The sequence below is a fragment of the Lycorma delicatula genome, chromosome 2, assembly GCF_047948215.1.
Source record: "Lycorma delicatula isolate Av1 chromosome 2, ASM4794821v1, whole genome shotgun sequence".
Lineage (NCBI taxonomy): Eukaryota > Metazoa > Arthropoda > Insecta > Hemiptera > Fulgoridae > Lycorma > Lycorma delicatula.
Genome location: NC_134456.1, coordinates 155,756,274 through 155,769,239, shown reverse-complemented (window position 1 = coordinate 155,769,239; position 12,966 = coordinate 155,756,274). Strand labels below are relative to the sequence as shown.

Below are 12,966 nucleotides of genomic sequence, written 5' to 3'. Positions count from 1 at the left end.
AAATAGTTTTAAAGTACCTAAATTTATCAGCTCAATAGAGTGTATTTTATAAAATAAAATTTAACATTACCTTACCCAGCCATCCCTTCAAATAGATGTGTATTCAGTATCTTGGTCTTCAGTTATCTCCATACCCCTCTCTATTGTTCATCATGTTTGTCATTGGATCCCAGTATTTAAGATTTCTTAACTCCCCAACCCAGCTTCTAACTATTTAATCATCACATTCTTTTAGTTTCGTCAGATACAATTTTTACTTAATAATTTTCTTCATTTTATTATTTTCCCAAACACTGATTCCTTTCATTCAAGATTGTTGTTAGATTCTCTTCCTTCCAAGGAAGGAAGTACAACTTTCCAAAGTTGTTGAATTTTTACAGTTTTCCAACTTCTGTATACACTTTTTTGCACTGTTCTAAAACTTTATTTTTAAGAACAATCTGTTTTTTTTATTCTTTTTTTCATTTATACAAGATAATGTTGTACAAAATAAAAATTATTATTAAAATTAACAAAATATTTCAATAATCAGACAAAGCAAAATAATTAAAAATGTATATTTTCATACTTCTGAACAAAAATTTCTTTACTTGATACTTAAGATAAATTATATTACTTTATGATAAATTATAATTCTATAAATTGTGCTGAGCATCATTGAATCCTATTTATTGAAACTAATTGGGACTGTTAATGTGTAGAATAACATAATCTAATTAAGCAGGGGTGTGTGAAGTATTGTATGTTTAAATCTAACAGAAGGTTCTGCAATTTCTACTAAATAAGTTACATCGAGTTATTTTCTATTTAGTTAGTTGCCATTTTTTATGCATATGAATGCACATAGACTATAACTTTTACTGAAAATTAACCACAGTATCATATGTGGATAAGTTATTGATTATGATATGCCATTATTTAATTTTTTTTTTGTCTTCTTTTATCTACTTAATGTTTATTACTTATTTATTATGTAAATTTTTTCTTTATTATTTACCATCTGGTTTGTGAGGACATAAATGTTTTACTTAGTGTTTATTTATTTTATATTCCTTTTCTGTATGTATGTAAATTGTGAAATATTTGCAGGAAAACTTTTTTAATCCAAAATATAAGTAAATTTTGTTCTGTCGTCTAAATACTATATCTTTTAGTTCTAAAACAGTATGTAATGTAAGTGAATTAATGCTTGATTTTAATTTGTTTATGTGACATTAAATAAAAAGTCTACACAAAAAAATTTAAATATATTTAATAAATAATGATCTGCAGTACGGTGATAAAAATATTGAGAGAGCTGCATCTACAACTTCCTAAGTCATTTGCGTAAATAAATGGCAAAAACATACATTGAAATTGTGTCCACCATTGTTAATTTACAGGATATGATTTATTTACTTAACATTGATGTTTAATACTTATCATACTTCATTTTCTAAAATGTTATTTAAGATGTATTTGTTATGAACTTTCAGGTTTTAGTTTATGCTTTTAATGTCTTATCTATAACTCTTTAATCCCTTTCACAGGTAGTGTGCATTACTTTAATTATTGAAAATTCTTTTTCAAAATATTAAAAGTTAATTTAAAAATTTTATGTTATTTTTAACAATTAAATTTTTATTATAAAATGGAGTATTTATAATTTAAAAACTGTATTCTTCTTTAACAGAAAGCCAATGTTAGCTGCAATTCTAATCCTTGTTTTACTATCCATGTAAATTGAAATAATGAATAAACCTTTAACCTCAAGAATATTTTTAAAACATAGATCAACGCAAAAAAATAACCTTTATTCATGAAAATACAAAATAATTTTTTTTTTTAGAATAGGCAGCTTATTGAAACTGATCATGAGAAAAATTTTTGAATTGCACTTAAATAACAGATAAAACTCTGCTCTTTAATATACGTAAACACTAATTTTTCTTATAATCAATTAATGAAGTTATGGAATGTTGTAATTACATCCTGTACTCAGTAAACATAATTTGCCATAATTACTAGTGTTTTATATATTATGTATTATATATTATATATTAATGACAGACCATTTTGTCTGAATCAGAACACAATTTTCTTTGCACATTTCTATTTAAATAAGTCATAAAGCCTAGCAGAATAGTATTATTTTCCTATAAAAAAAGAGAAAAAACAGTAATTATATTGATTTAGAATTTATTGATATCTATAAAAAGATAACTTAAATTCTTTGAAGAGATGAATAGCAAAATTGGATAAGCTGTTTTAAAATTCATTTTTATTTGGCTAGTTGAAATAGTTTTATTGCCAATTGAGAATAATGGCTTCATTTTCCATAAATGTTATTTTTCAATCTGTCAAAGGAACTCATTCAGACTCAAATATTAAAAGGATTCAAGCAAATATAATTCAGTGGTACTGTATTCTATTTTATGTAGGACCATCTATCCTATGTTTTCATTTTTTTATTTGTTTTTTAATAAAATGTGTGTGTATCAAAGATATGAAAATTTCTGTCTGTATTATTTTAGAATTATGTAACTCTTGAAAAGTGTGATTTCAACAACCTTTATCAGATCATACTCTTGGTAGCAATTTAAAAGTTGTGTGTTCATGTTATGGTTAAATTATTTCTCTCAAAGATAGAATTTTAATGAAAAATGCTTCTAATAAAAAAAAAATAATAGTATGTATATAACAAAGTAGGTTTCATAGTAAAGCAGTATTTTTATTTAAAGAACCTCATTTCATGTTTCATTAAACAGACAAAAATTGTATAACTTAGAAAAGAAATGACTGAATGTTATCAGCTAGCAGTTCCTTTTTAAATGTCCACATTTCAATGTCAGTATTATTATTACTATGAATTGTTATGAAAATATCATTTCTTATATATAACAAAAGTATATTTTTATGTAGTATATTTTCACTGATAATAATGGGATTCTAATTTGTGCAAGCAACAGTTTACTTAAAGCTTTAAATACTAAAAGAAATATTATTTTTGATGTTTCCACTTCTATAAAGTCACTAAAAGAATACTAAATCTTAATAAAAACAATTATTTTTTAAATATATATATTTTATTATTGATTTCGTCAGTGAAGTACCATAAACACTGTTAAGTATATAGATAGATATTTTTTAACATGTGTGAGGGACAGAATAACATTCAAAGTAACAGAGCACATGGCCCATTGCTCATTTTTAGTAAGTTGACATGAAAATAAAATAATATGATTGATGTTTAATGTTGATCGATGATGTTAGCATGATTGATGTAACCTTGCTGCTAGTAATTATGTTATTTATTTTTACATAATTTTTTTAAATAGTTCACATCGGTTTAATAATATAATTTATTTAATATATTAGAGCCATTCTGTTGAAACATGCAATGAGCTGATGTATAAGTAGATAACACTAAACAGTAACTTATTATTTACAAAAGATTATTTGTTTGGAGGCATTATTTGTTTTCAGTGATATATGATTTATTTTTGTTCTGTTACTGTCTAAAAGTAGAAATTTTAAAAAGGTCTTAAAATGGTTTGACCTCAAGACAGATATTTTTCAGTGTTTGGATAAATGTTCCATAAACAGTTAGGGTCAAATTCATCTATAAAAACTTTGATTTTTATTGAAAACAAACCATGAGGAAAAATTCACATATCTGTTATAAATTACTGAAAAAAAGAACATAACTAAAAATTTCCATACATGTTTTAAGCAAATTTTTATATACTTTGTTGTATTCAAAAATATTAAAATGTAATATCTGATGTTTTACTTATAACGATCAAAATACAAGTTAAAGAAAAAATTTTGAAAATGTAAATTATTGGTACCAACAAAAATTAAAATAGCTTCAAATTATTGTAAATATAGTTTGAAAAGTACAGTCCATCTATAAATGCACCTGGACAACTGGTATAAATTTAGTGTTGGTTTATGGTCTCAATTACACATCTGATGCATGCCTATTCATGTTTTATGATGAGATTATATACGTTTGAAAAATTAAATTAATTAGTAAATTATGGCTAGTTTTTTATGGCACTTTTCTGTTTACCTCTTCAAATTTTAGCTCCAAACCAATTGCTGCTCAGTTTATTTTATTGATTATCAGTAACTGTATTAATAAGTGTACACTTTAGATTAGTATAACAGTCTTCTTGATTATTGGCTTTTGGTTCTACCATCCTCATTTTTTATTGCACATTAATTAAATATATAAAAATAGGGTTGAATTATTTAATATTTTTAAGAAATACTTTTTTGAATGTAGTAGTTATGATATTTAATGTAAAAAAGTAAATAACAATAATAAAACTATATTGCCATTAGCTGTCATTATTTCTGTACCTAATCAAAAAGTGAAGATAGGGAATTGTATGTTTTCAGTATTTGCATTAAGCATATTAAGCAAAAATTTGCATTAAGCAAAAATTTGCTTAATATTATACAAATTTAAATAAATTTTACTATTCATAATATTTTTCTAACGGTTCTAATGTATTATTTTTACTACCATTATTGTTATTATTAACAATCTCAGATATTCCTAAATTATTTTCTTTCTGTTATTTTGTGTTTGATAAAAATTAGGCCTTCTGACACAGTAGATAAATCTGAATTTCCATATTTTATTCTAATTTGTTCAAAGAAACAGTTTAAAAGATCAATTTGCAATTATCGCATTTTATTTTTCCCTATTCTACATAGTTTGTATTTATTTATATTTTTCTTCTTATGTTATTCATTTATTTGATAGTAGGCTTATATCATTTTGTTCCTTAGCCAGCGGCAAAACAAGTACATTTACATACTTATGAGAGGTGTTTGATAAGTTCATATAAAAAATAAAGAAGACATGATTTTTTGGGAGAAATAATTTTTATTTCTCAACATAATCTTATTTAATTCTATACTCTTAGTCCAATCTCAAGATTTTCGATCCCCTTATAGTATAATTTATCCAAGTATTCAAAAGAGGCTGAATTATATGCAATAATTCATCATTTTGCTTAATCCTCTTTCCATTTACCTTCATATTTGAAAGCAGGAAATTGTTCCAAGATGCTAAGTCTGTTGAGTAGGTGGATAAATTTTGTGGAAGAATTTTTGTAGCATAATTCAAACGATTTTGCTGCTCCTAATGCAGGAGAATGAGTCAGTGTGTAATGTTGGTAAAAAAAATACCTTCACTTTCTTCAAATATGATCATTTTTTCTTTATTTTCTCATTTGGGTAATCTACCAAAGATGCATAATACTGGTCATTTATCATTTTACTCTTCTCCAGAATTATAGTGAACCTTACACCATGAACATTACAAAAGATAATGTCATAGATACCTTTTCTGCCTAGGATACTTTTCTCCTTTTTTGGAGCAAGATCCCACAATGCAACCCACTAAGTTGACTTTCCTATGTTTCAGATCACTAGTGATGTGACTGTTTTATGAAACAATGAAAAGTATTTCTTGATTACACTGAAATAGCCTCAAACTATGCTTGGAAGTGTTTACTCATTCACTTTTTTGATCGATTATGAAAAACACAGCAACCATTTTACAGGCAGTTTTCTCATAATTTAAAATTCTCTTTCGTCCATTTCTCACAAATCACAGTACTTAATCGACTGAAATGACTCCTAACAATAGGATTATGAATCTGTTTCACTGAATCTTGATGTATGCTCCCAGAAGGATGTGGAAAAGTAAAAGTTTTCTTATCAGTGTACTAGAGCACCACCTCTTGACTTTGAAAAGACTTATCAAACTCTCTCTGGGTACATTAACTTCATCATAATTATATGTTATTTACTTTTTATTAATTTATTATTTTAATGTTATTGTTTTGAGTTACAGTTGTTTTGATAATTTTTTTGCTCATAACTTTTTATATACTGTATTTTATTTATGAATTCATTCTCATAGCCATTTTAAATTTGATTTGTTTTAATTCTGTAATTATTTTTTTTTGGTAAATATATTCATATTTTTATGAGTGCGCGCGCACACGTGTGTGTGTGTGTGTGTGTGTTAGTCATTGTTGTAGTGTTATTATTTGACCATAGATAGTTTGAGTTTTTATGAACAGTTGTTACTTTTAAGTTTACAATAAATACTAGTTTCATCATTATTTTATATCCAAAATATTCATAGTTTCAGTTTCTTCCATTCAAACATTAATTGTAATTTTTTATTGTACAAATTCAATTGTTTAGAATAATTGCACGTAAACTGTTAGATGTTATTATATTGACATTAAATTACTCACAAACATATGCACATATCTTCCTCACAAAGGGTGTGTGTATGTAATGCTTCTTCTTACTATTATTTGCTATTGTTATAAGTTTCTATGAAAGTTGGTCTCTGGACTAAAAGACAATACAATTGTGAGATTTGTTTTCCTACTCTATATAGCTGGATTATTTACTATACTGTTTATCAAATAGAGTATCGTCTATTTTTTATCTAGAAGGTTCTGGATTTTATCCCTATCATTTTTTGTAAAACACAAATTTTATGTTTCATACTTCTATGTACAAGCATCTTTAGGACTTCTGTGGTAAATTTTTTCAGTACCAGAAAGAAAGTAAAGATTAAGTAGCAATAAAATAAAAAAAACTGATTAGCATTAAATGGTAAAAGATTGAATTAAAAATAGATTATTTATTAGAATTTTTACCTTTACAAATTATTATGTATATAATTGTACTTGAAAGACTAAACAAGAAAATAAAAAAAAACCCTTTCCAAAAAAAAAAACATATAATACCAAGTTCCTTTTTTTAAACATTAATTGACATTTGAATGTCTTTCCGTTGTTTTACTTTTTTTTATTTATTATTTAGACCTTTATTTCATGATTTCTTTTTTTCTGAATGTATGGAGAAAGTTGTGAGCTATCCAGAACAGATTTTTTTTAAAGTTTTGTATGATATGTAAATTAAATGTTAAAATAATACAACCATTCTTAACCAGTCATTAGTACACTGTTTTTGTATGTCTGCATGTTATACAACAGCTATTATATAAGATTTTGTAATATTTATTCTCTTTTAAGCTTGTTATCAAAAGATAATTTTGTATGAAGATCTGCAATAATACAGAATTATGGACAAATATTTAAATATTTGAACTAATTTTAAGGGAGGTACTATTGATGCTCATTTGTATTTTATCTGAGAAAATAATTTACCTACTTATCAGCTCTTTATTACATATTCATATTCTGATACCCAGTAAATTTGCATTTTATTGAGTTTTGAATCTTAATTGATCATTTTTCTTTATTCACTGCTAGACAAATTTAATGAACACGAATGAGTTGTTATAGGTTCTGAAATTTGCTTTATTTTGTCATTTTTTTAATGTATATCAGTTTAATCTTCAAAATAACTGGGGAAGACACAGATAAACAACATTTTTAAACATTCAGAATCATCAAAAATTAAGTGTGACTTTTTTAATATGTAATTTTTTTGTATATAAATGTAAGAAAGACAAAGTAATAAATACACACAGGGAATCTGTAGTTTTATTAAGTGATGTGTTTTAACACACTGCTGTATTATTGTATAACATTACTCTCTTTTAAAATAAAATACTGAATTTTCTTCAGAATCTCTTTGTCAAAGCATTAGGTCTCAATCTATCATAAAATAACATTTTATTGTTAATGGATTGTCCACAGGGAAACAAAATTATTAATATTTTTATAATATATTAAAAATATTACTATAGGCTAGAATACCAGAAATAATTTTATGTTAGTATGGTATAATCATATTAATTTATAAACTTATATTATCAGTTTGATACCAGTACCTTTTAAACTACCATTTTGGTTGACTGCAGTTTCAGTTTGGATGATAATTGTTTATTACTAAATTATTAGGAAATAAACCATTCTTTTTGTTTGCCAATGAAAAAAATTATTATTAAATATTTAAAGGTGCTATATATTAAATTTATAAATAATTTCTTACGTGAATAATACTAATAACAAGATATAATGGTAATGTTAAATTTTATGTTTAAAAACATGCTGAGTGACTCATACCAATGTTCACTAGAAGGATTTGACTTGTAACAATATTTTATTACATTTGGTAATTCATAAATGAATTATTTACAATAATATTTATTTAACATATTCAGTTAAAACAGAAGAATACACTTGTAATTTAGTTCCTGTTTAATTTGTTCCTGATTAATCTGAAAATATAGCTTTTTTGTGCATTACAGAAAAATTACTAGTTTGTGGTACTAATAAGATATATTTTACAAAATTAATTAATGAAGTTCTCTTTAAAACGTCACACAAAATAATTTGTGAAAATACACTGGTTAACATTAATATTACACTGTATAAAAGTTCAGTTGCAAAGACTATGACTGAATAATCTATTTATTAGTTAACTTTGTTCATTGGTAATTATATTCTAAAAGAGAGATTTATTACAAGTAGTATAGTTAAGTGATAATTTTCATTAACTATTGTGTTCTGTATGAATGATCCTTGTTTTTTTTTTTTTTTTCATTTGTTTGACCATTACATGTAACTGATTAATCAGTTCATTTTTATTTTAGAAGATTACACTAACATTTAGATTTTAAGGAATGTATTATCAAATAATTCACTTAAAAAATTAAAACAACATTCCTGATTGTTTTATTTTTTTATCTATTTATTTTATTTAATTAAACATTTGTTTACCAGTTGTGGTGATTTATATAGTTATAAACATAATTAATGTATTTTAGCTATGAAAAAAAATTACTTTTCTTGAGTTCTTGCACTATTCATTAGCTTAGATTGAAAGATGATTGTAACCATCTTGTTAATGATTGTAGTTTTTGGGGTGTGAGAGTCAAAGTTTGTTGTGTTACAGACACGAGGTTCCAGTGACTGCTGACCCCATTGCGATTATTCACATGGACGAGGACGTTGTCGTTGTAAACAAACCTGCCTCGATCCCCGTAAGTGGCATTGAGACGCCAGACCTAACCTAACCTAACCATATTTTCCTTATGATTTTTGATTGCTTTGCATGATAAAACCTAACTATGCTGATACCTTAATATTTTTCCTACTTTCATTCACCACTGCATTTTTGCTTTGCTTTGCTTTGCATGTCATTTTATTTTTGTAATTTGCATGAAAACAAGTATTTCTCATATTATTTTTATTGTGTATGTATTAATATGAATTAAAATATCATATATAATCACTGTAATAATATCTGTTTATTAATTTAATGCTTTTTAATCCATTCTTTCATAGGTGGTGTGCTCCTTTTTTATAATTATACCCCACATTTATAGGCAGTAAATTTGTCAGAAATAAAATAGCTTTCGGTGGTATATTCTCATATTTATAAAATAGTGTGAATGTGTATTTATAAATGTGTATGTATGTGTGTATTTTATTGTGTTTAAATAATTATATTTAATTAAACTACATAGTAATTTAAGTTAAAGTTATTTATTGGAATTATGTAGCAAAAAAGTTACAAAAATTATGTAGGAAAACATAATCCTAAAAGTATCATTATCATTCATTAAAAATTATGTTATAAGCACTTCAGTGACCAGATATTCATACATAATACATGAATTTTTTTGTGGCCATTGATAAATTACTAGTATGATGCTGTATATTTTTTGTTAAATAACAATTTTATAATGGTGAGGAAGATACATTTCTCATAACCCACTGGTTCTTTAAGGTTCTGATGAAGTTATAAAATATTATTATTATTAAAAGATTTAACTTAAAACATCTTATATGAAAAACTTCTAGATGTAGTAAATTGTATACTAAAATTGCAGCTGTAATAAATTGTACAGAAAAATGATCCATCTTACAGAAGGTTTACACGTAACTTAGAGTTAACCCGATTAAATCTTTTTGTTTTAAAAAAGTTGGAATTTTCTGTGGTAATTTCATTAATTACCATTTTACCTTATTAAGATATACATATTGTATTATTTATTTAAAGTAATTTTGTACTGGGTAGGAAAATTTATAGAGGCATCCTGTCCAAAAGACAGGTTCTGTCAAGAACCTAGTAAAGCCTGATATTTTTACATGGATTTGAATACTAGATCGTGGATACCGGTGTTCTTTGGTGGTTGGGTTTCAATTAACCACACATCTCAGGAATGGTCGAACTGAGAATGTACAACACTTCATTTACACTCATACATATCATCCTCATTCATCCTCTGAAGAATTATCTAAACGGTAGTTACCGGAGGCTAAACAGGAAAAAGAAGAAGGTTCTGTCAAGAAGATTCATTCTGTCGAATAAAGGTTCATCTTATTTATTTTCATAAGATACTATCTATCTCTATGTAAAACTGTGTATGCAATCTTGTTATGTTGTCTAAAAATAAACATTGAATATTTAAGTTTGCAACCTATATTATGAATAACTATCAGTATTACATATTGTTTAATATATTTATATTTATAATTCAGTAAATTGTATATATAGTAAATTGTTAATTCAAGTAACAGTTAAGTAAATAATGCATACAAATTTAAAAATGCAATTTTTAGAAAATAAAATTTTATTTAAAACATCAAAAAACGTTCAAATATAACTTTTATGAAAATAAAATGGAACTTCTTATTTTAACTTAAGTGTATGTAGTTAGATGAATAATGGCTTAAAAAGTGATATCTGACAATCAAAATGTTCATTATTCACTTGTTAAATGGATGGAAGAGAAAAGTGAAAAAGACATGAGAATAATCACCTAATATTGGTAATGATTTTCATTGAATTTTTTAAATCACTTGTTGCTCAAATTTTAGAAAATTTTTTAGATGTGCAGTAAACTGACTATACTAATATTTATTTATAATATATTATTATTTATAAAAAATGAAGGTCAGTTTGTAAATATGTAATTGAGATGAAATGTTTAGTAAATGTTTTGGAAAGGGAAAAGGTTATATTTTAATTTTTATAATAGTGTCATGTTCTATAAATAATTTTAGTCTTTAATTAGTCAAAGACCAACAATGGCTTTCTACTTAAGGAGATATTGTTAATTTGGCTCAAACTGATTAACCTATCAAATTACTTTCTAGCTGGCTTAGTTGGTTGTAGTAATTTATCTTAACTTCACTTTTATAAATATAGCTAGGTATGTAGTAAACACACCACGCTTTTTTGTACCATTGGCTGAGAAGTAAGGTATTCTACCTTCCTCCCTGGACACCTTTTTGTACAGTACAACTTTAACACCAGGATTTGAGTGTAATTATTAATTTTTGTCATCTTATTATTAATGAAACACAAATTTTCTAAAAATTATTACTTATATAAAACCAGGCATTTCGGTTGAATTTCATTTTAGAGGACTTTTGGAAGATCACTGTATAAAGAGGAAATTATTATGATGATTGTAGACATATATTATTTATATGTAGTAATATTTTATTTACTTATTTCAAGACTGTGTCAACAGCAACATGAAGGACGCACATATATAAATCTTTGAGATTATATACACCAATTACTGACGTTGTACTACTAGAATATTCCACTTGTATTTATTTCTTTAATATAATATTTTATTACTCTTTTTAAATGGATTCCAATATTTTTAATAATATATCTATTAAAGAAATACATTTAAGTTAAAAGTTGTAGGTTTACAAAAAAATATATTAAATGAAGTGGAATCAAAATACAGTTGCAGTTAAAAAACTGATTTTTAGAGAAAGTGAAAATTATTATTTAACCCTCCATTACACATTAGCACACAGAAGGTGCCAAAATAGAGGTATTTCTGCACATGTTAAAGCAATAATATATTGACTTGAAACATTTGTCTTAAATGTTTTTATATATAATTCAAGATGGAGTTTGGTTTTAATTTTGTACTTCATAATTTACTTCACTACAGCATATTAGTTAGGAAAGACTGTTTCTGACTTACTGAATATGATGATTATATGAGATGATGTAAGTATTTTATGAGCTATGTGCAAGAGAAAAAACATAACTATGACCGTGAAATATGGAAGTTTGTTTGATTTTTTTATAAAGTATATCCAAAATATTTAGTGAACTGAAAAAGTTGTTAATAAAAATGATGATGTCAATGAATAATTACCATATCAGAACAGTTATATTTTGCAGGCTGTAAGGCTGTAAAATTTAATCAAAATAAAATTTACAGTGAAAAATTATGAAGCAAATCTGTAATTTGGTTCAAACATTTCATTTTGTAAAATTCATTTTGAGCAATTTTATACTAGTTAGGATTGGAATAAAACTGATAAAAAACTACCAATCATACTTTATTGTTTCTGAAGAATGAAACTATTAAAAGAATAGTTTACAATACCAAGTATAATTTTTTAGAAACCCATTAGAATTTTTATTATGTTCACATAAATATCAAAAAAGTTATCATATTGACATAATGAAAAATGCTTATTGATTACCTCATAAAAAAAATACAATCCGAGTATGATGGTGAAAAACACATCTCACACATATTGGTGATCTGCATAATAATGCATACAAGGGACAGTGACTCATTTATAATATGATTACATATGAACTTATGAAATATGGACGAAGGATAATTCTTATATTTTTTGTTAATTTTGGGATTACCCAACTGTGGTTACTTTGGGGCCAATTACTTAAAAGAAGAGGTATAGTAAAAATTAATAGTAATATATTATTAATAATAATATATTTTATTATATTATTTTATTAATAACAATATATTGAAGTGTTATTTTATACATTTTCTTGGATGTAGAAGCCAATTTTATCTTTAGTTTTTCACTGCTGCGCTTATGGTACACCAAAAATAGACGATGAGAATATAATCTTAATAAACTACAAAAAACTGGAACTACTATGACATGTATGATATCTTTTTTTATGTTTATCTGGTTGTACTGAAACATTTTCCTGTTATAAGTGTTATCAAGT

The 12,966-nt window shown here is 25.2% G+C and overlaps 1 protein-coding gene across 1 annotated transcript in view; it reads left to right on the top strand.

Annotated features, from left to right (window-relative positions):
- Positions 1-12,966, top strand: part of RluA-2 (RluA pseudouridine synthase 2) — a 464,236-nt gene that overhangs the window by 403,967 nt on the left and 47,303 nt on the right. The window lies entirely within an intron of this gene.